The 25,604-nt window shown below is 36.0% G+C and overlaps 1 protein-coding gene across 9 annotated transcripts in view; it reads right to left on the bottom strand.

The window, feature by feature from the left end:
• NLGN1 (neuroligin 1) overlaps positions 1-25,604 on the bottom strand; it is an 837,951-nt gene that overhangs the window by 657,425 nt on the left and 154,922 nt on the right. Inside the window, exon 1 of one of the 9 annotated variants that reach the window (XM_082688952.1) lies at positions 16,645-17,291. The exons of the other annotated variants lie outside the window; for them this stretch is intronic. The gene's annotated coding sequence lies outside the window, so the exon portion shown is untranslated. Of the gene's footprint in view, positions 1-16,644; positions 17,292-25,604 lie in introns of those variants that run through there. 9 annotated transcript variants of the gene reach the window in all.

Genomic DNA, 25,604 nt, shown 5'->3' with positions numbered 1-25,604 from the left:
GAAAGGAGATTGTACAAACTATATAGGGCAGCGGGAGATTTGGTTCAGGCCTGGTGTTCCTTTAGCTCTGAACAATCCATCACAGGAAGCAATAAGGAGATAAATGTCTTTCTTCAAGAATACGTCCATCTGTGTTAATTCATAAACCTTTGCTGTGAAAGCTCATTAACATACAAAGGACGGGCTTAGACCCATCCCATTCCTGGGCCAGGACTCCAGCAAGCATTGAAGATTTAGCTACACAAACCCATCTCTGTTAAGAGTAGACTACGCTTACTCTTGTGCAGAATCGTAGTGGGCCACAACATGATGAAGTCTTTCCCAGTCACATGTAAGATTTAAAAAACACCATGTCGAATGGATAAAAAAGATGTGGTACATATACACCATGGAACATTATTCATCCATCAGCAAGGATGAATACCCACCATTTGCAACGACATAGATGGAACCGGAGGGAATTATGCTAAGTGAAGTAAGTCAAACAGAGAAAGACAATTATCATACAGTTTCGCTTGTTTGTATGTGGAACATAATCAAAAGCACGGAGAACCACAGGGGAAATCCAAAGGGGGAGAAATCAGAAAGGGAGATAACCACAAAAGACTATGGACACTGAGAAAGAATCTGGGGGTTTCAGAGGGGAGCAGATTGGGGGGAGGGGGTAACAGGGTGATGGGTATTGAGGAGGGCACTTGCTGTGATGAGCACTGGGAGTTACACTTAACTAATGAATCACTGAACACGGCATCAAGGACGAATTATGTACTATATAGTGACTAACTGAACATAATAAAAAATAAATTAAAAAAAACAAACAAACAACAACAACAAAAAAGCACCATGTTGACACCCAAAATAGAGTACCTGTGGTGGCACTTTAAAAGTCTTCATCACCATTTTTCATTCAGCCCAATCTCCATGCACAGTGATTTCCAAAAAGTTCCGTGTTTATACACTTGGTATCTTATTAATAATAAAAAGTTCTTGTTTCAAACTGAGGGTGACCCGGGGGAGGCGGGTAGGGAGAGGGTGATGGGGTTATGGACATTGGGGAGGGTATGTGCTATGGTGAATGCTGTGAAGTGTGTAAACCTGGTGATTCACAGACCTGTACCCCTGTGGCTAATAATACATTATATGTTTATAAAAAAATTTTTTTTAAAAAGTACTTTTTTCTTATTAATGAAATAATGCTCCTTTTGTACTCACAAATCCCTAACCATGTTAAAAAGAAAGGAGCTCCTGTTTCCCACTGATGTGATACTTTTATACAAATTGTGAAAGATTAGAATTCTGCATGCCATGGTGAATTTTCAAATTCCAATAATGTTTCACCTTTGGGCTTCACAAAAACATCCCATTTTACATGGGCTTACCTGTATGGAGAATTACAGTACTGACCCTAAAGATTTCTCAGAAGTTTTGTTATAATAATAACAGTTGTCCAAGTCTAATGTAAAAATATGGGTTGTTTAAATTAATGAAATTTTAAACATATATGTAAATAAGTCTATTATAAGTCTTCATACATATATGTGTGTGTATCTAAATATAAAGTCTCTCAAATTTGTTGGCAGGCTTATTTCCTATTTATTGGTGCTTTCTTACTGTATGCCAAACCATTTGCTTTTATGCATTTACATCTCATTTACAATAACCCTATAACATGGGTTCAATAGTTATCCCCTTTTTACTCAGAGGAACTGAGACTTAAAGAGGTTAAACACCCGGCCCAAGGTCTCTCAGAGAATCAATAAGAGATCCAGGAGCCCACTGGCATCTGATTTAAAAGCTGTCCTCTTGATCACTGCACCTGATAACAGTCTCTCACTTCACAATTAACACTTAAAAAATTGATCCTAGTGCACTTAAAATTGAATTGTAAAAGTGTTTCATGTTCCTTTGAAAAGACAGAGTCTAGGTAAATACTCTGACAATTTCATAGAAACAGAAATTTAAGTGGATTACCCTGTTCTTATTGGAAGTTTAGATTTAATTTTGTTACTTTTTTTACTTGACATTTTGACCTTTTTATTTTACATCAAATGCAGTGACTGGTTGTCCGTATGTGTTTACACAGGATTATGCTAAAATAATAATGGGTGACAAAAAATTCCAACTTCATGATAGCCTAAATGTCCACTAACTGATATTGATAAATGAACTATGATGTATACACAAATCAGAACTCTATATATCAGTGGAAATAAAGGACCCAGACCTAAATATGTAAACTTAGATAAATCTCAAAAGTTTTAAAGAAAGCATGTTGTAGATCAAAGACAGTAAAATGTTATTTAAATAAAGCATAAAATATGCAAAACAAAGCTGTATATTAGCACAGATCTCATAATTATGTAGTAACAGAATATCTGTCATCCCTGAGTAAGGAGGAAAGTGTATGAAATACTCCAGCAGTAATTAATTAATGGTATTAATTAATTAATTGGTAATTAATTGGCACTAAGATTGATAACCTGTGGGTGAGGCCTTAAAAGAACACAATTAATTAACTACAGCAAGTTTTATAAATCTAAGATTTGACAGTGTTAGATGACACATACACACCCCTATACCTTTGTTACGCAATTCTGTTTTTCCATGTGTTTGAAATATTTTATAATAAATACATGAAAATAACACAATCAGAAAGCCTAATTCAGCAGGCCAGACAAGTAGATGAGTCTAATAAATCATACAGGACTAGCTCCATTGAGCACTGCAGTTAGTACAGATGCTAGTTCAAAAAATTTCTTCCTTTGGGTTGAAGCATATGTGGTACCAAATGAGAAAAATAAAATACAAAGTAAATAATATTTTAAAAGGCATATAGATGGTAGTATTTCACTTGCATTAATTCATCATAATAGCTGAAACTAGTTTTGTTCCTGAGTAATCCAGATCAAAGAGATGATGCCTGAAGAGTAGAAAGAACTTTCTGGAACATTAGATAATCACAGTGGGTGACACAGTCATCCAGTTTTCTATTCACTCAACAAACATTTAATAGGTATCCACAACATATAAGCTATTGTGCTAAAATTATGAGAGCACAATTGAGTTTTTGCTCCTAAATAGCTACAATATTTTAAAGGAATAAACCACATTAAAAAAAAAAATTCTCTAATGCAAGATGGAATGTGACATGTGTTCAACAAATGGTTGCTGAATGGGGAGGTGGGAACCAACAAGAAAGTTCCGACTTACAACTTTACATAGTCTATTACATGTCTTGTTATAAAATTATTACCTATTTATTTTCTACCTTGCTTATTTTCGTTTCTTTTTATTTGTTTTATTGTTGAACCCAGCTCCCCCAACCCCCACTACTGAATTTCTTATTTAAGGGCAAGGATTTCGTGTTTGTTGTTTTTAAATAATGCTTCACAGCCATCATAAAATCTATTTGACAATCCTTATATAGTGCAGGCAAACCGCAGCTGACGCTGACTTACCACCAGCATAAGGTGGAGCTTGCCCAGGGCTATACAGCTGATTGTTGTTATTTACCATAGTTATGTTCTATAAAGTCATTGCAAACACCAAATTAGGGAACATGGATCCATTGCTCCTAGGGAAATAGCTATAAATTATTCACATAGTTATAAATTATAATCTCAGTTACAAATTAAATAGTTATAAATTATTCACATAGTTGTAAGTTATAATCTCAAACTCTAAAAACAATTCATTGTAGCAGACTCGATTCTCTTTACTTTACAAAACAGAAAACAAGGTTCAAAAGTGTTGAGTGACTTGTCGGAGGCCACCCCACTAACCAATGACAGATTTGGGATTCAGAGCCCCTCCAACTGGCCCCCGAGCTGGACCTTCTTGCACTACACGGCATTCCCCCTACCACTTCTATTCTCTGTTCATCTCTATATGAGAGCTGAAACAAGGAGGCAGAATATCTTCCTGGGTAGCCTCAGCTGGAAACGTGCTCGTAGGGCAACCCAGAGTTTTTGCTGCTCTGCTCATATCTATAAATGCAAAAGCAGTATGAGTACTAACTTTGGGGTTACAAATAAATTTTAGTGAATAAATGAATTTGAAAATACAGACCTAGGAATAATGAAGATGGTCTGTATTAAATAAAAGTAAATAATATTCTATACCTATGGATCTAAGAGTCATTTTGAGGTCAGAATATATCATCAGCCTGCCACCAGCCCTCAGTAATAATCTCTGGTTTTAGGAATTGATTTTCTAATAATAATTTAATAATTATTGCATTTAATAATAACTGGTTTCAGTGCAGTCTTCTCAATGGCCGAGGCCACCCATGTAGTTGGAATATGCTTATGTGACTAGTTCACTATAAGAGAATCTGACCACCAGCTGATTTGGGATTCCTATACCAAGATGTTTCACATGAACAGTGGGGATGTTTAGACCTTGGAGCCAAGGAGTATCCTATGTGACCTAGCAGTGGGCAAACAAAGAAGCCTGAATCTGAGACGTCCAAACACCATTGGATGCATATCCTTCTCCTGTTGTTGTTCTCTTGTACTATTTGCCTGTAACAAAGCTGTCCGAGGAGTATAAGCTATTTGAGTCCCATGAGTCCTTTCAGTAATTGAACACTTAAAGTAACTAATGTGTAACTAATTCACATAGTAAGTACTTAAAAATAGAATGAATAAACAAATGAGTGCAATCATACAAAATATGATTAGACATTAAACAGGCCTACCTCTAGTTAGTAGATTAGAAAACAGATTTGAACAAACATCAATGGTCATGGAAGAGATCCCAGGCAGAGGGCACATTCTAGAAACATGGAAAGTATATGTAGTGGATATTGTAGTGCTCAATTTCCATGAGAATGGCTCACATTCCCATGACTGGTCCACACCAGTGGAAGGCTGGCCTTTTTGCCTAATGCACACCAGGGGCCACCCTGGCCCTGAAGCTTCTTAGGGAAAGGGGCAGAGGGAAGAGCTGACTGTGATTCCCTCACTCCCTCCCAGGTGTTTTTCCCAGGGACCTGCCCCAATAAATTTCCCACAGGTAAACCTCCATCTCAGAGTCTTTATGTTTTTTTTTTTGTTTTATGTTTCCCCTGAAAAACCTGGCCTACCACAGCAAGGAAAGAAGTAGTAATGCTTGAGGAGGGCATGGTTTAGTTTGGCCAGCGCACAGAGTAAATGAGGTTCAGCCTTGAATGAGACGAGAAAGGCAGGTTACGGCCAAATCAAGCAAGCCCTTTATTAAAAGGCTAAAGAGTTTGGATTTTATTCACAGGATGATAAAAAGCCATTAAATATTCCTAGCAGGGGAAGAATATTATCAAATTTATTCACAAGAAAATTAATCTGGCAGGGTTGTAGAACAGGGATCTCCAAAGCCCTGTGCTCATACCCTACCACAAGATGACCAGATGAGAGAAGGAAAGTAAACCGCTGAACTATGTATCATATTTTTTTTACGTAAAGCTAAAGAGAAAGAAATGAAGCTGTGCTAATATGAATATATGGTTTAAATACCAGTGTCTCCACATGATTGTGTGATATGTACAGCACTTGAGATGTTCTTGGGAAGTCCTACAGCCCTTTAACATGGTGGGTTTGCCAGCAGAGATGATTTTGTTGTTATTGCTTCTTTCCAACATACAGTGATATATTAGAGTTAACTTCACGGGTAGCATTACTGGATAAGTAGACTCACACATTTTTCCTCATCTGTAATTAAAGTAACCCTCACAAAAAGGAGTACTGAATTAAATTTTTCTCACAAGATAAATATATATAAAAATAAATACTAGTAATACAATCATAAGAACAAGAAACAAGCAGATACAAAACTTCTAAAGAAGCTCTTCAGCTTCTATGGCTATCCAATCATATACAATAACAACAAAAATTTTCAAAACATCAAGAAACTAACTTGAAATACAGAGTTATATCCAGTTCATTAGCTGTGAACTATGTTCTTGAAATCTCTACGTCTTAAAATATTAATGAATGATGGAATAAAGGCATCAAGATTTAAAAGATACTGAAAATACTGATTTTATCTTTTCCATCTTATAATGTCTATTTCTGTGTGTGATTTGCAATCTGATGATAGAGACATTTATGTAGGAGTTGTATGTACATATTTTATACTTTTTTGATTTGGTGATCATAAACGTGAGATGGTATAATCACAAAAATGTGGAAACTGCTACCTCACTTTAATTAGTGAATTAAACGGTGAGAAAGAAACCACAAACAATTTTGTTGTCATGTTCAGTTTAAAATATAGTTGAATACACCAAACTGATTAACATTATAATCAACTATTCACTCAGCCCTGTCCAAACTACATTACATGTCTCACGTCATTTAGTCCCCACCACCAATTTATAAGCCATGTCCTGTTATTTGAGAAGAGGAAAATGAGGACTCAGGTGTTCAGATAACTTCCTAAAGCCCACAAAGATAGGAAAAGGGAGACCCTAGAAACAAGCTTAGTCCTGCCTAACTCCAAAGAACATGCCTGAACTTTTATGATATGACATTTTGCTTTGCTCCCCAATGAGACCAACTCAAGCCATATGCTCATTTTGAACATTTGGGGAAAGTGAAACACACAAGACACTAACAGAAAGAAAATAAAAAGGTTGTTGATCATCTTGCTGGAGTTAATTAATAAGCACAATTCAGAGCATCTCCAAGCACTGTGGTATAGAGACTTCCTCCAGCAACATTCGATAATATAGGCCAAAGAGTAGATGAAATAAGTTAGGACTGGGGATAAGCAAGTCAAGAATGTTAGAATTTCAAGGAGCAAAGGTTATGAGAAATGGCAATTCTAGTGTTGAATAGATAAATTGTATTGAGGTAGAAAAGTAAGCAGTACCAGAAGGGTACAAGGATAAAAAGTGAGAAATAGAACCAAAGGTTATGAAAGGTCTACTCTGAGATAGGAATATCAAAGTTCAAGACTTTGATCATGTAGAGGTTCAAGAGATTCCATGGCCCATGCTATGCCCATACCACCAAGTAGCTACTAAGAACGAATGTGGTGACAAGTATATTCTGCCAAGACCACCATTAATTAATAACTTGATTAATGGCTAACTCCAGTTGAGCATAGATTGAGGCCAGTGAGCTAACTGCATCATTTCATTTAAGTGTCTCTAAACACCACAAAGTAGAGATCATTTCCATCTCCTTGTAACAGATAATTAAATGGAAGATCAGAAACACAAAGCCACTGAAACATTTTTCAATAAAACAAGATCACAGTTTTATAAATGCAGTGAGTTCTCACAGATTGAAGGAGATAAGGCTGAAGAATTAATAGACTAAAGATAAACCCTTCCCCCTTCTCAGATTTTTCTCCAGAGCCTCCTTTTTAGAGAAAGGGTAGGTAGGCTTCAATAGTTTCCCAGAGTCACATCCCAATCGCCCCACCATGTGAAGAAAACGTAAGCAGTTTTATTTGTTATCTTTCTCCTTAAGCTACTTCCACTCTAAATGAAACTCTACAATGATGTAAGAAAATAAGAGAGAATAGATTGCTAAGAAGAAAAGGCAAACTAAAATTTGACAGTAATAAAAGAAAAAAAAATTTTACCAACAAAATATTTCAAAGATCAGCAGGAAAAAATCATGAGTTTGTTGCCAAGGTTACACCCAGTAGCAGACTATCTTGGTGAAAAAACAAGACAGCAGAAGGCAGCACACAGCACTGGGAGCAGTAGCTAGTGAACTGAGCCCAACTTGTTCACCAAGACCTTCCTTCCTAGGAAGTGCTCACTTTGGGCAGCGTTTGCCTAGAGAAACCCTCACTAGCATCCCCCAAAGCCTAGCTCAAATATCAGTCCTTCCTTCTCAGATCCTCCCAACCACAAAAATATTCCTTTCCCTCAACTCTCAAAGCACCTGTTACCTTTCTTGTAACTGAATCAGCAATAGTTTCTATCACAGTAATTTATAAGCATAGCCTCCTTCTTCATTCTCTTACATTGTTTAGTGGAAGCCATTGGCAGGGCCACATAAACAAAATGGCCATAGCACTGACTCTCACAGAGACTAAATTTCAATGGGGAAGACCCACTTGATGTAAATCAGTCATACAGATAACTATTTAATCATAAATGCTTTGCCGAAAAGGATAATGAATGGTGCTCTGAGGTAAGATTTTTTTTTTTAATTTATTCGTTTATTTGAGACAAAGAGTATGGAAGTGCAGCAGAGGGAGAGGGAAGGAAAAGAATTGAGAGCATGGACACAAAGCATAGAGCTCTGAGCATAGAGGCAGACACAGGGCTGGATCCCATGACGCTGAGATCATGACCCAAGCCCAAACTAAGAGTCAGATGCTTAACTGACTGAAACACACAGGTACTCCTCTGAGGGGAGATTTAATGAGTCTGGACTAAAGTGGGTATCTTCCTGAAAAAGAGATGGGTAAATTGGGTTCTGAAGGATGAGTAGGAGACAGCAGGGAAGACCAGGGCACAGACAGAGGCAAGATAAAGCCCAAATGCTGTGAAGCCTGGGGCAAGGTAGGTCATCAGGCTGGATAAGGGCTGAAAATTCAAGAATTTCTAGGCTATTTTAAGAATGTAAGATCTAATCCCAAGCAGGATGAGAAGAATTATAATCACATAATTAGGTTGGCCTTAGTCTTTGAGAATAACCCATTCATTTATTACATTATTTTTCATCAATTAACCCTACCCTCAGATTTTATCCATCTGTGATGCCTGACCCTGTGAAGGCATTAATTTAATTGGAGTTACAGCAAGAGAGGGTAAAACAGGAGAGAAAGAAACAAATTAGAATACAATAAAAATTCCTTATTATGCAGGGGTGTACATGGATGGCCATATAGACAGTTGCTAATTCCATCACTGTTCAGCAAAAAAAAAAAAGGGGGGGGGGATTCTGAGATGTCATAGCTCTTTTGACAAGACAAAGACAAAGACAAAGAGATCAAAGTGACACCATTTCCTCTGCATTCACATCTGAATATTTCTGCTATGGACATCATTACAACTAACGGCTGAGTATTGGAGAATTTCCTGTTTTGTGGGGGTGGGGGTGGCTGAAATAAACCATCCAACATTTAACTGTATAAAATAAGTTTTACTCTGCATTTGCTCTCAGAATCTCCATATATTAACTGTTAAATCTAAAATCTAACTTCATAGTCTTGACTTCCAAATAAATAAGGTGAAGGGGATGAGAAGGACAGAAATTCATAAGTTCATAAGACAGGATGTTAAAAAAAAAAAGAGAGATATGGGCAAGGGTTTTGATGTATATGTAAAATACTGCAGGACATATTTTTAAAACCAATTGGCGACCCTTTGATCACCCAGAAGAAAATGAATAATCACTCAAGAACTCAGGAGAGACAGCAAGGTAGGGCTGATTATTTCCCTTGATATTAAATTGATGCTTTTGTCTAAAAGGGGCCACTCTTGAGTCACAAGTCATTGCTTCCAGAAGCAACTTAATTATGGCCGCCACTATCTTTACAGAGAAGACGGAACAACCTAAGAGCAGCGCTACATTCACAATTCACTATTTAAGCTTATTTTTGGTTCTAGTGAGTTGCTGTGCCTGGGAAGAGTGGAGAATTGCCATTCCTGGTGCCCTGCTTAATTAAAGTCCTCTTTTAAAAATCCCTTGTTGCCAGAGAATAGCTACAACTTTGGCAGAGGCAGCACTAAGTTTCTCAGTATGGCCTTGTGCCAGGGTGTGTCAATCTTGACCCCTTGGAGGATGATTAGCAGAGAGGGGGTAGTTAAACCTTTGTGCCCATTCAGCCCCAGGCTTCTGCTGGAATTGGCAAACACTATAGTGACTATTGTTTAAGGAGTAACTGTCTACTAGGCACTGGACTAAGACCACCAACTCCTTTCACATAAAGCCCCAAACAATGATAACAGCTTCCTGTCACTCCTGACCTGGCTTAGAGTTCAACGAGTACCCCAAAGGGGAAAGAATATTACACTTGCAATATTCTTCAGACATCCACATCTTTTATTTTCCCTTCATGTTGGGGTTAATGTAGAACATTAAATAAGCCATAATAATTGGCTTGCTAAAATGTAACACGGAAGTCCCTGGGGGTGAAGGAAGGAAGGTTTCAGAAGGGTGTGGGCCTTTGGAATGCCCAGGCTTGGTAACACCTCTTCCATTGGAATGCCCTGGGGAGTTGCCTTCACAGCAGAGTTTTCTTAGCCCAAACAGCCACCCTGTGACCTAAGAGATGTATGCCTGGTCCCTTAGGCTATATTCAGTAGAACATGCAGATTAGCATATTTTATCTTTCCCCTAAACAGACCCTCCCAGTTTCAGTAAGACTCCTTATCACACATCACGTGCTTGAGAAACAGTGATAAGAATATGTGATTATCCTCAGGGTAAAAGTGGGAGCAAAGAGCAAAGGGTCTTCGGCTCTAAGTACTGACCCCCTTCCTTCTCCTCTCTTCCACAGCAGAGTTTCGAGTGATCTTTCATCCGTCGGTACAGGGACTGCTGGCCATTCCCAGCACCCTCATATTACACTTCTATTACTACTAATAATAACAAAATTCAAAACAATGCTCTAATTACAGGGCATTAGTGTAACAGAACGTCAATGAATAAATATTCATAACAATTTAACATACACATGGAACATAAGTTGCTAACTGAGTTTACCATTTAAATAAAATTGCATAGGGAGTATGGGATTATAAAGAGTTAAAATAATGAAAAAAGTGTTCGAATAATGACCAAAACAGCAAACTTACTGTAGTTTAGATCTTACTGTCTACGTTCTAAGTGTTTGTAAGTGTTTGACTAATTTTTACTTTTACTCCCTCCAAAGCTCCTTGGCAATCATATTTTCTTCACGGCAGAAAATAACTCTACTGCACATTTTAGTAAATTATAACCAGAAATAATCCTATTGCACTTGTAAGTCTTAATAAAATAATTTATCAAAAATTTTAAAAAGAAGTATGAAAATCACTACAAAGTTTCAATTATTATTTGTCTTTGATTGAAATTCAATATTTTTTTTAAAGATTTATTTATTTATTTGACAGACAGAGACCACAAGTAGGCAGAGAGGCAGGCAGAGAGAGAGAGAGGAGGAAGCAGGCTCCCTGCTGAGCAGAGAGCCCGATGTGGGGCTCGATCCCAGGACCCTGGGATCATGACCTGAGCCGAAAGCAGAGGCTTTAACCCACTGAGCCACCCAGGCGCCCCTGAAATTCAATATTTTAAATATATTCCTTTCTACCTTTGGAATTTTGCATATAACTCGAAAATACCTGTCAATTCAAATAATAACTGATTGATGTTAAGAAAAAAAAGGCAAAAATGAAGAGACCATATATTAAGCAGGAGGTCACATAGTTAGTTGTTAATGTCCAAGGCTAGAAACTGTCTCTTTACTCACTTAATAAATATTTATTGGTCACCAGTAAGGTGCCAGGTACAGCTTTGACAGAGATAGAGAGAGCAGGAGCACAAGCAGCCAGAGTGGCAGACAGAGGGAGAAACAGAAGCAGGCTCCCCACTGAGCAAGGAGCCCGATTGCGATGGATGTTGGGCTCTATCCAAGGACTCTGAGATCATGAGCATGAGCGGAGCTGAAGGCAGCCGCTTAACCAACTAAGCCACCCAGGCATCCAGCCAGATACAGTTTGGAAACACAAGATAAAAACCCTTGCCATCATAGACTACTACTACTGTGTTATTTCACTGGGCAATATATTTTCCCTTTGTATATTCAACAACTCCCCAGAAGTTATTACTGAAGACCGTAGGTCTGAATAATGGGAACTTTTGGTATCAATACTCATAGTAATACATGCATTAGAATACTTGGCATAGCTAAAGAGGTAATGTAACTTGTGGCTGTTTTTACCCATAAGAAAAAGGATAGATAACACCTGTCACTTGTGTGTAAAGTTTTGGACAGCTAAGTAATATAGATTCAAATTAAAAATGACAGATGCACTGACTTGAAACATAATGGTTACTGAAGTGAACCTTTATACCTTGTAGTGCTATGGTTAACTATTAAATGGCTCAAGTACTATTTTTAGGTGTGAATATTGTGACAACTGTTGGTCAATGTCATATGCCATAATCACGATTTTCTTGGTAAATTCTATTACAAGTGGAGTGGTTATCTTATGGAAAAAACTCATACTAGTGACAATCCCAAGTCAGTTTTTATCGAATCGATATTAATTGATTTCCTGGGTGGGACCTTCCTGATTTTCCAAGCACAGTGAGTATCCATATGACAGCAGGAAAGTATCCACCATAACTGTTTTTTTAAAAGGCAACAAGAATTCTCAATTTACTGTTAAACATTATGATTAATCTCTCTTTTTTCTAAGACTCAACATTCACCATGTGTGTCAAGGAAGAAAAAAAAGTACCATTATGTTTAAGTGATCCCAAATACTGTGTGGCCTGTCCCAAGGGTACTAGCATTGTGTAAGAAAAATGTGATTGGATACCTAGTTAAAATACTAAAACTAAAATGCTATGGAAACCAGAGAAAAGTGAAAAAGTACATATCCTTCAATTTCATGAGTCAAAACCAAGCTCATCAACTTCAAGGCAAGTCCTAAGATGTCAACTGCATTAAGTAGGTCTAGTCTCGGGCTGGAACTTCATTTCCTGTGATGCACCACTGTGGTTTTTGATTTTACATCTGTAGCAGTAACTTAACTTGCTTTTGTTCCAAAATGAATTTCATGCTCAACTTGTTTTTCTTAATTAAACTTCCTTTAGCAGTCCCTAATATGTGCATTATTAAAACTCATTAGTCCTATTCATGCTTGCCTGTCATTTTTTGGCTACACATTCATATATTGAAGTGTTCTGTTGCTATATATAGGAAGAAAATTAAATAATAAATATGGGGACTTGAACGTTTTTATGAGTGTCAGGATGAGAGACTGCCTGCAAGGCCCATAAGGTTTCACACAAAAGAGGCATTACTGCTAAAGCTAACATGCTGACACATCTCTGATCTATAAAGTCTGCAGTAATGGCAGCAGTAAAGCGTTGTGCCATTGACTGGAATTTCTCTTACATGCAACGGAAATAGGCACAGAAAAGATTATATTGACTGTTATAAAATGAATTCATAAAAAATCCCCCCAAAGTTTAATGTCTAATAATTGCAAATGCCTGAAGTGATTTACTAGTTTTCTCTGACTTCATTTATGCTTAGAATTGGTAACCTTTCTCTCTCACACAGGTTTACTACCAGATAGGTGGGTTTATCCATTTGGGGAGGGGGGGTGCATAATTTTAAAGGCGAAAAGGACTCATATCCTTTTATAGCAACATAGTGATACTCAACATCATTAATGTGATTCCATTAATAACAAAGTCAAAGTAATCAAATATGTAACTGTTAAGGAATCACTCTTCTTAGAAACAGTTGAGAATGTTATCCCACAAGATTAACAGATTAGCTACCTCAAAATATTTTAAATTTATCTTTAAAAGGTATTAAAAAGGAAAAGGATATTCTAGATTCAACATGAATGTTCACTATTTTATTTTATTATTTTTTAAATTTCTGGGCTTTGCAAATTTGAAATATTAAAAAATTAAAATTTTAAATTAACTGAAACTCCTGCTTTGTTTTTATATATCTCAAGAGAGTAAAGGAGATGGAAAATTTGCATTTTTGGATGCCATGTGTTAAATTTCAGCAAATCATTAAAAACTATTGCCCTTTTCATTTTACTTTCAATTAACAGTGTGTAGCATTTTTTTTCAAAAAAATCGATTAACATAGAATAGCATGTAACTGTATTTAATCATTTCAAAATCATAGGAGGAAACTGTAGGAAATATCTTAACTCCTACTGTATGGTATTTCAGTTAGAACACATGGAAGGCTTTTGAGGGACAGGTGCAGCTGTCAAACTAAGCTCCAGTGAATGCAACATCAGTTTTTCCATTGTCATAAGCTTTGGGGAATCCAATGCTATTTCTTGTCACATACGTCATGAACTGTTTTTGCAATTTTCTGGAGGGGGTCATTTAGAGCTTCCATCCCTTCATCCTAAACTACCACATTTTGTGTTATTCTGAATCAAAATTGGAAGAGCTGATCAAGACCACCATGTTCTTTTAATAATCACAACCAAAAATATGTGTTTGGATAAGGTAGAGCAAAATGTCATTGATTTTCTAAGTGAACTCTCAGGTTGTTCAGTAGTTCTTAAGGTGATTACTCTATTTGTAGAGAGCATTTCAATTACTGGGTACCTTGCTCTTATTTACTGGCTACAGTTTAAAAATTTTTTGTGGTATGTAATTTTACTTTTATTTCTATCATTATTGACCTTCCAAAGTGGATCTACTACCTACAAAGTTACTAAAGTTTTGTGCAGGAACTGCTTATAGAAACCAAAGAACAAGACAAAGCCTTCCCTTTTCTCTTCAACTGATGAAAGAGAAAATGAAGGAGTAAAAAGTACTGATGATTCCTGACTGAGAAAGATACTGCTTATCCATGACAGAGGCACTTGAAGCTGAGCCTTTTGCTTTAGCACTAGGGTAAATGCCATGATCACCAGTTCAATGGTTGTGAAATAAACTAAATAACTTTTAAAAGAACCAACTTTCTCATCTTTCATATCTTCCATCTAAGTATAGCAATGTTACTTACATTCTCTACTAGCCCAGAAAAAAAAAAAAAAAATTCAGCTCACTTCCCATTCACCTTCATTAATTATTTACTATCATCATTTAATGTGTTATTTACTAGCTGACTGTTTTTTGCTAATTTAAACTTTGAAAAAAAGATGTTAACTATTGTTGGACTGTGCAGCCAAGATCAGTGGCTAGAATGTACCAACACACAGAACATCCATTCTTCTAGCTCACCCTGCACATGAACCACGTGACTTAAGAGCTGCGTAAAAGAAAGGCAAATCTGGCCTCTCAGATATCTCCTTAAAACTAACAGTTGGGCTTACAAAAACTATTTTTTATTGCTATTTTTGTCACCACTAACAAGCTTACACAAAATCTGCAGAAATAGGAAATATTTAACTTCTCTACCACAGAATCCTTGGGAGACAAAGTTTTCTATTTTGCTATTTCATCTTAAAAAAAAAAAAAAAAGGAATGTCATTGTGCTGTTTCAGAACTTAGATTTAAGAAACACATATACACACAAAACCAGGAAGAAAGTTTGGCAAGGTTCCCCTTTTAATACCAGGATGTCAGATGAATTTGGAATTCCTGAAATAAGTACTGGGATGATGAGTGCTTCAGATGACATTGAAGAGTTGCCTTTCATGAGTTCACACATAATGGAGAGGCTTGAATGCTAAAGCCATAAAAGTATCTACATTCATATCATAATCTGTAAACAGAAATCCCCGAAAAATATTTGAAGCTTTTCTTTAAAAGATAAAATTGTATTTAAAAAATCATTATTTTATATTTTAGCAATTACCTATCTCCATCTTATCCTAATATATTTGGCCGTCTGAAGATTTAAAATTTAACGAATTGGCCTTAAATAGGAAGAGCCTGCTAAAATTATAATGCTGAGGTGTCTGAAGGTATATGGGGTGGGGGATAGTCATTAGTCTATTTAACGTATCTATATACATATTTTAAGTGAATCAGTTTTTCATATGTTATTGCTCAGAACAACCTATGTGTGTTCCAAAATTGGTTCAGAATAATATGCTTTTCTGGATTCCAAAGCAACTTTTAGTTTCCTAAGTCAATTAATATTACAGATTTGAGTGATTAATTTTAACTATATCTGCTGAAATTGATTTTCCTTCTGCAAATAATGATGAGCTTTTCTTGAGAGCTAAAAAAAATAAGATAATAAAAAGGAAAAAAAAAATCCTTGTATTCAGCTGCAAGAAAATGTCTGGGAACGCGCGCGCACCGCTCAGTTGGAAAGAAAAGCCTGAGAGTGGCGAGGCAGCCAGGGTAGGGATGCATCGGAAATGCAGCGGCTGCCTGGCTCACTCGCCAGCCAGGGCCCTCGGCATAAAGGCTGTAACGCCTTGCTGGACTCTTCCAACTCCAGGAAAGTTATCTCGGACTGTATTATGCAAAGTCTTGCAAGTGAATTACAAGACAACATGTGTGGCCCGTCACCCACTTCTGTGTCTATCCAATGCAGTGACCCTGTAACCCTTTAGCGTTGGGCTAAGAGGAGGAGGAGGCGGGAAGGGGAAGGGGGAGGGAGCGAGAACAAGATAACACGACAACAGCCAATTCCCCCTGCAAAATTCCCATAGAAGCCAAGACAGCCGCCGAAACCTCGGCCGAGGCAGCCGCGATTTCTACTTGAGTTCTCCCCTGCACAGGCAGGTTTTCCAAGGCACCCTGCTACCTCTCTTTAAAGTATCACTAGGAGGAAAGCACTGGATCCAAGAGGGATCTCCCAGCGGAGAGGTTTTCGATGCAAAGTTGAGACCTCGGAGGGTTGCCTGGCTTCCCCGCCAACGCCACAAAATAAGGTTTTTAAGCTCGATCTAGGTAGCTCCCCAGCGATCCACCCCGAGATGCGCGAGGTGGCTTTACATCCCCTTTCTCTCCCCATTCCACCGGCTCCGTGTCCGCAGCACCTACCGCGCAGCGGCACACAAACCCTGGCAGCCCCCTCCCAATAAAAGACCCCCAAACTTACCCTCGGTAAGATCAAGCCACAGAGGGGGCCCCCTCATCCTCCCCTAGTCCCCTTCCAATCATTCAAGAAGACAGTTCTACAACACTTCACCGTCAAATTCAAGCTGAATTGGTCAAAGTATTTATCAGCTTCTAGACGCTTTTTTCGAATCTTGAGCACTGGTAATTCTTGTTTCAGAATTCAAGATGCTTCCTTTTATTATTTATTTTTCTTCTTTAAGCAGCCGCAACCCCAGTTTTGCGCCCCCCCCCTTTTTTTTTATTCACCCACGGACACTTCCAAAACGTGTCGATTGATCCTTTTTTCTCTCCAGATGAAACCACGATCCAGAATTCTCGGGACCCAAAGCCACCTCCATGTAAATCCGACCATCAGGCAAGAAATACAAATGATCAAACAACGTTACTTCTTTCGGCTGCAATCAGATAATCCTACTAATCCAATAGATTTATCTCGATTGGAAATTGACCTCAAAAATGAATCCCTGGCGCTTATGTCCAGTAAAGCGATTTCGTAGCCCTGTTCGGGTGATCGAAAGAACGGTGGCTTCTTTCTTTCTTCCTCTTTTTAAAAAATCTTTTTGGATTCAGGGTGCACTGCTCGCAAAAAATGCCGAGGACCCTGGTTTTCCCCTAATATAGGTTTCTACTCCAAATCAGTGCAGGATGAAAAATGGTACAAAGATACCCCTAGTGGCTTGAGGTGATACTGCAGGGAATCTCACTTTTTTTTTTTTTTTTTTTAAATCCCCTCTCCTCACCTATTTTCCCCCTTCTGCCCTATAGATAACTGGCTGCTATAGTAGTTAAGAAGAAGAATGAACAGGGATTAACATAAATAGTATATGACTACTTAAGAACATCGTCTGATCTTTTTTCTTTGTTTTAAAGACTGAATTTCCTGTGCTTCTCTCTCCCAGTTCCATCTCTTTTTCAACAGTTTCCCCCAATGATATTTTGTAGCTAAAATGTTAGTCTGGTGCAGCTACTGATTTCAAAGCAAATATATTTGTTCCCTGAATAACTATAGATATCCAAAGAAACCCCAACCTACCAGAGACATGCTGCTTCCAGAAAAATAAATAATATTTTGTTTTCTTTAAAGTTATACAATTATAAATACATATTTTTTTATACAATCTTTTCTCATTTTAGACTTTTGATATTCATTCGACAGAGCCGATGATGGCTGCTATGAGCCTATGGTCAAAAAGCAAGACCGAAGGGTCATTATATAGTTCTCAATGTTGCTTATCTGAACCCTTAGCAATTCAATCATCTCAAGATTACTACTAGCATTTTTGACAGGTTTTAGAGAAAAGGCCAGTGCAATAAATTTCAAGATTCCATTTTGGTAAGCAATACTTCACAAACTTTACTCTGCTTACCAAAGACCTAGGTATCTTTTAAAAAGGAGGATTCTGGTTTGGTAGGACAAGAGAAGGAATGGAGATTCTGCATTTTTAACAAGCCCTCTGACCACATCCTGATTATCAAGGACTTAGTAAACTTGGGAAGTTGAATTCACTTTCATGAGTACATGCAATGGTTGCAAAGACTCCACTCTTAAACTAAATAATTAAGCCTTCTTAGTGTATGAGCTATTAATGAGTCAAGAAACCTTCTTTCTATTACTGGTTTTGTTATTAATTGACTATGTGACTTTTTGGCCCATGGCTAATTTATCTATTAAAATTGAAGAGTAAACCAAAATAAATGAACAAACATACCTGTTCCTAGATGGGAGACTCAATGTTATAAGTTAATAATATAATTATTATTAAAAGCCCACTATAATTTTTCATGAAACTTCAAAAGTTAATCTTAAAATGTGTTTGTAGGAACAAAGGGTCAAACTTGTCAATACAATATTTTATATAATTAAGGGTATGTGCTTTGGTGAGTGCTGTGAAGTGTGTAAACCTGGTGATTCACAGACCTGTACCCCTGGGGATAAAAATATATGTTTATAAAAAATAAAAATAAAAAATAAATAAAATAAATTAAAAAAGAATAAGGTATTCTTAATATAATATAATTAAGAATAAGGTATGGATAATTTTCATATTAACTATTGAGACTAAATAGAAAATGACAGTAACTGAGGCAATGTAGCTTTGGGTCAGGGATAAAATTAGTCCAATGGAATAGAATAGAGGGCTCAGAAATATATCTCTGAATTTATGGGAACTTGATAAATAACAGGTGGCATGAGAGAGCAGTGAGGAAAAGTGAATTATTCAGGCAATAAAATAGGCATATTAAAAAATTATAATTCATACCTAAATATGTATTTAAGGTAGGACAAATTTAAATACTTAAAGCCTTAAAGATGCAGAACAAAACTTAAAACCTTTTAGAGAGAAATAGCTTTGTTATTTGGGGTAGATGGGAATAGAAGAGTTTATTAAACATTAAGAAATAAAAAGTTAAGTCTATAATGAAAAAATGTTATTTTGATATATTAAAATTAAAAATTTATGTGCATCAGGGTCCCTGGGTGGCTCAGTGGGTTAAGCCTCTGCCTTCTGCTCAGTGCATGATCTCAGTGTCTTGGGATGGAGCCCCGCATTGGGCTCTCTGCTCGGCAGGAACCCTGCTTCCCTCTCTCTCTCTCTCTGCCTACTTGCCTAAATAAATAAAATCTTTAAAAAAATAAAAATAAATAGAATATAAAAATAAAAATTTATGTGCATCAAAAAAGTCAAGGCATAGACTGACAGAAGATATTTGCTCTTCATGTAACCAAAGAAGGATAAGTATCAAAGTACATAAAGCTTTCTTACAAACCTATAAAGACAAAAAAATATGATAGGATAAAATGAACCAAGATGAATAGTCAATTGGCAGAAAAGGATTCTCAATGTCCAATAAATATCTGAAAAAGATACCTTACTTATTAAAGAAATACAAGCTAAAATGATGAGACACCATATTACAGGTATGAAATTGGCAAAAATTTGTAAGTCCAGCAATATGAAAGTATGATGAGAATATGAAGAGACCATGGAAAGCACATTAGAACAGTAACAGTTTAGAGATTGTTGAAGATCCTTATTTCCTAAAATTGAGTCTCTCTACTCTTGTGTATTTCTCTTCACACACACAGAAAAAAACCATTACAAAATTACTTGTAAGAGAAAAAAGAAAAAAATAAAAAGGAGGAAAAAACATAAACACCTTTAGATAAATAAGTGGGCAAGCACTTTATAGAATAATCACATACTGTGACACAAGAAGCAGTAAAAAGAAAAATGAATGCACTATAGCTATTTGAGTTAGCATGGACGTCTCAAGTATGTAATCTGGAGCAGAAACAATAAAAGCAGTTTGCAGAAGGATACCTGTGGGATGATATCATTTATGTATCAAGTTTTAAAATGTGCAAAAAATAATTGTATAGTTTTGAGCATATTTATATGTTGGAAAGGTATATAAACATCCATGATAATGATAAGCCTGAAATTCTGGGTAGGAGTTATCTTTGGGAAGAATGGAAGTTAATGACATTGGGAAGATATCTAGGAAACTTCAGCTGAATCTTTAATGCTTTATTTCTTAGACTGAATCTTGAGTACACAGATATTTATAGACATTTATAATGTTACATACAAATTGTATATCTGAACTATTTCATTAAAATGAAATATTTAAACTAGATGGGCTCCGTAAACCCTTTACAGCATTAGAAAATTTTCTAATTAGAATAAATATATGTAGAAGTGAAAAGAAATAGTATTGGACTTTGGAATTTCATAATGTGCTTTCTTTTTAAAAATCTGTCGTACTTTTTATTTCTAAGACGTGGAAATGGATCAATACTTATTTGTTTCTATAACAGATATGAATATTTCCAGCTAGCAAGCAAAAACCACCACCTAAATGGAGAAAAATGTGGTTGAAATAGGGGGAAAATGTAGTTCTCAACAAGCTACTTCATGTACTTTCCTTTGATCTCACATGGAGTAACCACATCTCTGAAAATGTAAAACAGGCAATCAGTTGATAGTGTTCAGTTCTGATCGGTTACCCGGAAACCACCAAAGCCAGAATAGCCCTAAGTCAAACTACAACACAAAAGATAATATCTCCAGAATATTCAAAATGCATATGTAATTTCAAGCAAGGAGGTTTTGTTGATATGAAATACAAGAACTGGAAATCAAATTTCAAAGTCATCAGACAATATTTTTCATAATTCATTCAAAACTGAAGAAGATATCAAATATAAGAAAGAATTCTTTAGGGCCCAACGTCAGAAGTAAAATGAGTTAGATTAGCATTTAATACCACTCAACTCACTTTGAACTCAAGAAAGATTCCTAGACAAGTCATCAATCAATTTTCAGAACAGCATCCCTAGGCAATAGCCAAAGCAGCTTTGCAATAAAGAAAGGGAGAAGGGACAACTTAATGCCCTTCAGTTACAGAATAAACAAGGAGGAAGAAGCACATGTAATATCCAAAATTTGGAGAGGCTGACATATTCTTTCAGCAACCACTTGTTGAATACCTCCTGCCTACTGGTCATAGGACAAAGAATTTCACAAGAGAGCTAACATTAAAACAAATAACCACCATAAACCCATTGTTGGCAACTGATAATTGATTTGTTCACTGTAAACGGTTAGTAGTTATTTTGAATTAATACTTAACCATCTATGCTGAAAATGAGATATTAGACACTAATATAATATTGAAAGTTCATTTTCAGTGTGTTTACATACAAACTGATATGGCGGGATAAGGTAGTCAATGAAGGAAAACAATGAAGTAAAACAAGAAGAGGATGAGGCGTGGCAGAGGAAAGGAAGAAGACTGAGGATAAAAATATGAATCAAACTCATTTCTCTCCCTGGAGATTTACTTGACAGACAAGATAGAAACTTACTTAATCTTTGTATCCCTGAGAGTACAAATGATTAGTGAATGAATGCCTTAATGGATCAAAGTTTGAAGCTAGTCTGTACATGAAGAAAACAAATCTATTTTCTATATTGGAAAGGCTTGCTAATATCTCTTCAGAAAATGAAATTAATAGAGGAGGAAAATAAAAAATTACTATGACTAACAATAATGGGAAATGAAAGGCCAAGACTGGCAAACTTGAGTGCCAGTTGGAATATGGGATTCCAATTTGATTCTGTCACTGTAATTTCAACTCTGCTAAAACCTATGGTAGAATTACACATCCTATTTTGGTTTCGGCACTTTGCACAAACAAACAAGTGATTAATTAACGCCGAATGGATCATGAAAAGAAATGGCATAGTTCTACTAAAAAAAAAAAAAAAAAAAAAACAGGTAAGAAAGTATTTAATTATTGCTTTTAAGTACAACAACAGTCATTGTGAAAAGAGGGTTATGATTTTGGGGGGCAGGAGATAATTGATATAACGGCACATCTTTTGTGACCAGGTCAAATCAATTAAGTTCTGCCTGGTAGTAAACATTTTAAGCTGTTATGAGAGATTGGTATTGTATGTCTAGGAAAAAAAAAAAGAAAACTTCAAAAATACTGTAAAACCGATTTTCTAAAACAAGTCTTGGGAAAATATATTCTTCTACCATCTTCACAACTCCCCTGATGTACCCTCATTTTAAGTGCTCAAGACTTGAATCTAAATGAATGGCAACTGGGAATTATGAAAGGCATAAAAATAAAAAGTATTGCAACATCACAGGCCTAACTACTGCAAAGATAGCTGTTTATAAGAGGTTCTCTCTACAGGGAAGTATCTGTTCAGACAATCCTGCTTAATTAGAAAAGACTACTTAAAACACTTGACTGATACTGAATATTTCAGGTATGTATTGGGAGAACACACCTGCTTGAATGCTAAATTTACCAGATGCATCTTTATATTTCATGGTTTGAAGACCTGTAATGGAAACCAAGGAAGTAATGATCAAGACTAGATATTTTAGGATGAGACTGTCAACTAGAGAAACGGGGCTTTAAGAAGATTCGTCTGAGATTCCAAAACATATGTTCAAAGTTCAGGGTCCTAAGTCAGAAAAAAATCCAGCTTTTTTGAAACAAATTTAAATCATTATGAACTGTTAAAAATTTCTAAACTTTAGTACTGTTATGCTAATAATTAAGAATCTGTTCTGTTTCTTTTTGAAGGAGCACTTGTTTTTTTTACATCTATAATATATATTTAATCAGTACAATTATTCTTTACTTAAAAATATGTAAATTTTCATCTTCAAACATTTTAGCCGTTAATAGCTTACTACATTATTATGTTACACAATATTTTATTTTAGAATGCATATTTTTATATATTTGTGAAATTTGATAATATTTATACAAATCCTCTAATAACTTCATAGCAGATTCTCTATTTTAGCTGCTTTTGACCCCATTATACCATGATTGATTTTAATCCATTGAAGTGTGTCCTGGAATTAGTTAAATTATATAAAATGATCTTAAGGATTTTGTTGGCACTGAATAAATACAACCAGAAAATCACCCTATTGTACAGCATCCATTAAAGTTTGTTTTATATTAATTTATCTGAGTCAAGTTGTCCAGTGTTAGTAAAATTTACCATAAATTTTGACTTAATTATGGAAAAGTCATATGAAAATTAATGATCTGTAGTTCAATCTAGAAAAGGAAAAGTTTTGTTATATCCCAATCGCATCGCCATTTCACTGACTTCACATAACACAAGTTGGTACTATTCCTTCTCTGGATAGGATTTTATGTTAATTACACAATTAAAAATAAACAATAGCCTGAATTTTCACTTTTATTCAATTAGTGATTTGATAAGCATCATCTACCTATCTCAAAATATTTGGCTTCACAATTTCCTAACATATTATATAAAGGAGACCTTTAAGTCACATCTTCAAAAGGAATGGATCTCGATCTCTCTCTTTCTCTTTCAACCTTTCTCTCTCCCTGTGTGTACATGTGTCTGTATCTCTCTCTCTTTCCCTCCGATTCTCTCTGTCTCTAAGAATCTCTGAACACATAAATCCACCTCTTTAATTTTTTATCATTTACATCAAATCAGAAATTATGTCACAAATATTTCAAAAAGGACTAATTTTCCTAAAATCATTTGTATTAATTTCAGAGCTCGTTTATTTTTATTGTACTTGAATAAAAATTATTCCTGCTGACATAGAAACAAAAAAATACAATGAACTAACCATATTATAATGATATATTAAAAAGAGAATGGTCAAACTATATTATACTCAATGCATAAGATGTTGTTCAATCTTCCCAGCATCCATTCTGAAAATCATGACTCTCAGCCTAAGCACTGCAGCTTTTTCTCTAAAAATTTCCCAAACCTTCCTAGAATTAAGGAGATTATTGAGAGAAAGTAATGTTTAAAAAGTTCAATGAAAGATTCGTTATGTCACAAAGTTGATAGATTACCAGGGTAAATAGCTTACATGTTAATAGAAAGTTGACCTATTAAATCAAGATCCAACAAGAGTATAATTCTTGACTATCTGTAATGTATTAAACCTAATTCACAGTTCACATCCTCATCATGTACAAGTCTGATAAAGGATACAGAAAAGATCTCATGGCTGAAATTTTACCAGGACTCAAACTAATCATTAAAGCAAGTAGAATCCATTTGAACTGTGACCCAAAGAATTATAGTTTTATAGTCTTTCTGTAGAGTCCACAGATATCCTTTTGCTAAACAGAAAAAGACCTAAGAAAGCAAGTGACTAAAGTCACCAAGGCCATGCTGAGGTCAGCGGCATTACTAGATGAGAAACCATGGCACCATGCCACTTTAGACTTGTCTTTTTGTTTATTTGGTTAGTTGGTTGTTGGTATTAAAGTGTCACTGTTTTTGAAGTATTTGAGCATACCCAAATTTCAAAAATTCCAATTAACCAACCAAGAAAGCACATTTAACATACTTAAAATAATGAGCAGAATAATGGCGCTTCGAAGACGTTCACATCCTATCCCTGGAACCTATGGATATGTTACCTTATATGACACAAAGGACTTTGCAAATATGATGAAGTGAAAGATCTTGAAATGGGCCCAAGGTGTCCTCTAAAAGAAAGGCAGGAGATTCAGAGTCAGAGAAATCGTTTTGATAACAGAAGCAGAAATCAGAGGTAGATAAATGGAGAAAGGGATTTGAGGGTGTTACACTCCTGGCTTAAAAGATGGAGGAAAAGGCCATAAACCAGGGAATGCAGGCCACCTCTAGAAGCTGGAATGGCAACAAAGTGGATTCTCCTCGAAAGCTTCCAAAAGGAATGCAGCCCTTGCCATCTCACTTTAGACTTCTGACTTCCTAAACTTCAAGTTAACAAATTTGTATTGTCTAAAACCACTGAAGTTGTGGTAATTTGTTAGAGCAGCAATAGGAAGCTAATACATTTAATTAAAAATATTAAAAATATTTTATGGATAATCCATTCTGCCCAAGAGAAACATAATATGAGCTACATAAGCAATTTTTAAATTTTATTTTTAATGAACATATAATGTATTATTTGGTCCAGGGGTACAGGTCTGTGAATTATTAGGCTTACATGTTTCACAGCATTCACCACAACACATACCCTTCCCAATGTCCATAACCCAGCCACCCCACCCTTCCTCCAACCCTCAGCAACCCTCAGTTTGTTTCATGAGATTAAGAGTCTCTCATGGTTTGTCTCCCTCCAGATCCCATCTTGTTTCATTTTTCCCTCCCAATACCCCATGAGCCCCCATCCTGCCTCTCAAATTCCTCGTATCAGAGAGATCATATGACAAGTGTCTTTCTCTGATTGATTGCTTAGGATAATACCTTCTAGTTCCATCCACATCATTGCAAATAGCAAGATTTCATTTTTTGATGTCTGCACAGTATTTCATTGTATGTATATACCACATCTTCTTTATTCATTCATCTGTTGATGGACATCTGAACTCTTTCCATAGTTTGGCTATTGTGGACATTGCTGCCA

Source organism: Mustela nivalis (assembly GCF_964662115.1).
Source record: "Mustela nivalis genome assembly, chromosome: 1".
NCBI classification, from domain to species: domain Eukaryota; kingdom Metazoa; phylum Chordata; class Mammalia; order Carnivora; family Mustelidae; genus Mustela; species Mustela nivalis.
The sequence above is the reverse complement of the archived record's forward strand: the minus strand, read 5'-3'. Positions and strand labels throughout refer to the sequence as shown.